The sequence below is a fragment of the Gekko japonicus genome, unplaced genomic scaffold (assembly GCF_001447785.1).
Source record: "Gekko japonicus isolate JY-2015 unplaced genomic scaffold, Gekko_japonicus_V1.1 scaffold326, whole genome shotgun sequence".
NCBI classification, from domain to species: Eukaryota; Metazoa; Chordata; class Lepidosauria; order Squamata; family Gekkonidae; genus Gekko; species Gekko japonicus.
The window spans coordinates 1,267,883-1,272,107 of record NW_015165245.1 but is presented as its reverse complement, the minus strand read 5'-3'; positions in this window follow the sequence as shown (position 1 = coordinate 1,272,107).

Genomic DNA, 4,225 nt, shown 5'->3' with positions numbered 1-4,225 from the left:
CCAGACACAACTGGAGCATAAATACTTTACAGGTACACAGAAACAGACAGGAGGTAGCACAATGGCACCCCTTCTAGAAGTTTGCCCTGATGTGAAACTCTTTGTGCTTCGGGAGTACAAGCATAGTTTGGGTTTTTTAAAAAGACACATACACTGCTGTTCTAAGTACCATCATACCCTTCTTCTAAACGTTTCAGTAAACTTTAAAAAGTATAATTCTGCTTAGGATAGCATCCCCTCTCCCTTTTATTCAGAGTCCCACATTTGGTAGGAATCCTGCTAATTGTAAACAATACTTTTCCTGTCATGATATTTATTGGAACCACCTTAGGTGCAAAATATTTCCATGATTCATATTTCACTGGAAATGTTTATAAGAGCATTAGGTAACACTTATAGGAACTCATTGTTTGAGTGAGGATGACATTTTCACTGTTTTGATTTGGATCTTAAAATATTTTATGTTCAGTTTAGAATGCCAGACTATACCACTTTCCTTGCCAGGAGACTCACAGAGAGAGCAAGGAGGCAGGGAAACGAGTGGGAGACACAAGGCAATATAATCCACTCATACCTCTAGCAAGCAGGAAACAGATGTTTCATATCTCTCTAAACTTATATGTGAAACATCTATTGTACTATCATGAGCATTGGCCTACTCTACTATGATCAATGTTTCAGCCCACAACACAGGCAACTACTGGAGTACATATTGAAATACAGATGAGGAACAATTTTTATATCTTTCTGCCATTCCAGAGATGCTACAAGGCTATGGAGGAAGAGGAGAAACAGGATGAGAGGAATAACAATGCCTGGATAACACAGCATAAAGGTTATTTATTTATTCATTTATTCCCTGCTTAACACAGGGCTCAGGGTGGTTTACAACAGAATAGTTCAATACAATTCTAAAACAATTATAAAAAAAGTTTATTATTCACAAACAAAAACAAATGTGACCAACAAGATCACCACTTCCAGGAAGCAACAACTTTTACTAATGAGGCATTCAATATATTGTACCTTAATCTTTCTCCTTGGCATAAAGAATGTACAAGGCTTGCTCATTTATTCACGTATTTATACCCCTCCTTTCGCTCTGGCTCAAGGTAGCTTACAAATTCAAATCTGACACATACAAAATAAAACCCCAAATAACACCCCTTCCTGTCAGGCATTCTCCCACCCAGGTAACAGCAAGTTCCAAACACAACTTTCTAACATTTCTGTGAAGCAGATGTCCACTCCAGAACTGCTGATTTCAGGAAGGGTGTTGAAAGACCTGAGTCAGATCAAGGTGATGAGAGAGGAGGTCCTATGACTGATGGACAAATTAAAAATTGATAAATCACCAGGCGTGGGTGGCATACATCCAAGAGTTCTGAAAGAACTCAAGTGTGATATTGTGGATGTCCTGACAAAAATATGTAATCTTTCATTGAAATCTGCCTCCATTCCAGAGGACTGGAAGGTAGCTAATCCCCCCCAAGCACCAAGAAGACAGAGCATCACTTGCCCCAGAGCCACTAGCTATACCTTGTGGCTAATAGCCACTGATGGACCTCTGCTCCATATGCTTATCTAAAAGAGTTCCAGAGGAGATCCAAGAAATTACAGGCCTATCAGTCTGATGTCAGTACTAAGTTGGTGGAAACTGATATTAAGAAGAGAATTAGTAGGCACATTGATGAACAAAAACTATTGAGGTAGACTCAGCATGGGTTCTATAATGGAAGATCTTGTCTCACTAACCTGTTAGTGTTCTTTGAGGGGGTGAAAAAAGATGTGGACAAGGGGGACCCAATAGATGTTGTTTACCTTGACTTCCAGAAAGCTTTTGATAAAGTTCCTCATCAAAGGCTCCTAAATAAGCTCAATAGTCAAGGGATAAAAGGACAAGTCCTCTTGTGGATCAAAAACTGGCTAATTAATAGGAAACAGAGAGTGAGTATAAATGGGCAATTTTCACAGTGGTGGTAAGCAGTGGGGTACCGCAGGGCTCAGTACTTGGTCCGATGCTTTTTAACTTGTTTTTTAAGTTGTGAGTAAGCAGTGAAGTGGCTAAATTTGCAGATGACACAATATTGTTCAGGGTGGTGAAAACCAGGGAGGATTGTGAGGCACTCCAAAAGGATCTGTCGATGATGGGCGAGTGTGCGTCAACATGGCAAATGGGGTTCAATGTGGCCAAGTGCAAAGTGATGCACATTGGGGGCAAAAATCCTAACTATAAATACACATTGATGGGGTCCGAACTGGTGGAGACTGACCAAGAGAAAGATCTTGGAGTCAAAGTAGATAACTCACCGAAAATGTTGAAACAGTGTGCGACTGCAATAAAAAAGGCCAATGCTATGCTGTGGATTATTAGGAATGGAATTGAAAAGAAATCAGCCAGTATCATAATGCTCCTGTACAAATTGATGGTTTCACCTCATTTTGAATACTGTGTGCAATTCTGGTCACCACACCTTAAAAAGGATATTATAGCATTGGGAAATGTGCAGAAAAGGGCAACTAGAATGATCAAAGGGTTGGAACACTTTCCCTGTGAAGAAGAGGGAACTGGATAAACATATGGAGCAGAGGTCCATCAGTGGCTATTAGCCACAAGGTATAGATAGGCGCTCTTGGTCTGGGGTAAGTGATGCACTGTATTCTTGGTGCTTGGGAGGGGTCAACAGTGGGAGGGCTTCTAGTGTCCTGGCCCCACTGGTGGACCTCCTGATGGCACCTGGTATTTTTGGCCACTGTGTGACAGTGTAGGACTGGATGGACCATCGGTCTGATCCAGAATTGGCTTCTCTTATGTTCTGTATGATGTGGCATTTCCAACCGGCAACCTGGAGGACTTTGCCATTTTCCATTTCCAGGACCTTTAAGGATCAAATGGGGGAAAGGCCAGCTGTTGCCCAGGAAAAGGCTCACCACTGAAGACTGGGAGGGACAGGTTTCATAGGAAGTTTGCAAGGCACAAAAATAATATAAGTAGGGTTGCTAACCTCCAGGTGGTGGCTGGAGATCTCCTGGGATTACAACTTATGTTCAGGCAAGAGAGATCAGTTCACTTGGAAAAAATGTCTCCTTTGAAATGTGGGCTCTATGGCATTACACCTCATTGAAGTCACTCCCCTCCTCAGACTCCGCCCTCCTCAGGCTTCACCCCCAAAATCTCCAGGTATTTCCCAACCTGGAGCTGGCAACCCTAAATATAAGAAGTGGGTACATTGCCACAAGCAAAACTGACAGCTCAAATTGGCCTTCCAGACTTCAAGCTCATAAAAGCCAGCGCAACTCTTTCAAAGTCAATTGGTTTTTAAGAACAGAGTGCCTAGTGGTATTGTCCTGACACCTGGAGCTTTTTAATTATGGGATGTCTTAGAAGATAAAACACTCTTGAGAAATGGACATTGAACAGAGGCAGAGGGTCTGGTCATGGCAGTAATTAGTGCAGCAATCATCTTCATTGCTCTATATCTGCCTTCACAAAATCAGCTCCAACAGATGGTTTAATGTGTTTTTTCACAGAATAGTCTCAAGCAAAGGAAGGATATGACCTTTTCAAAACAAACTTGCAGGGGAAATGATATTAGCAGTTTTTGGTGTCAAGCTACATTTTCTAAATATAGTCCCTTGGTATCAAAATGCAAATGATTGTTGAAGGCTTGTATATCTTGCCGTAACAGAGATGGACAACAAGTTCTTCCCATTTCCTGCACACACACACCCCACCACGTATCTAAAAAGTTTCAGTGAATCCCTTAGCCCCTGCTGAGCATCTTGCCATTTGACTTACACACAACCTGTGAAGAGTATTTTCATGACTGCTTTGTGGCAGTGATGCTAATGAAGTATGTGTTTGTTTCAGCACAAGAACATGCATGAAAAGTTTTACATGGTTATGAGGCTTCTCCACCAGGCTCCTGATGATCAAAATCTGGATGATTCTAAAGCCCTCTAAGGCTGCAGTCACATGCACTAAATAATCCACTTTCAGTGCACTTTTCAACTGGATTTTACTGTGTGAACTGCCAAAATCCAGTTGGAAAGAGCATCGAAAATGGATTAAAAGTGGATCATTTGTTGTGTGTGACTGCAGCCTATGACTTATTTGCCAGGCATTCCATGGTTGTTGCTGATTATGTATCAGGATGTAGCTCTTGCTGTAGTTGCAAACAAACATCAATGTTTTAACAGAACATAAGCGAGTTGCAGTTACTTG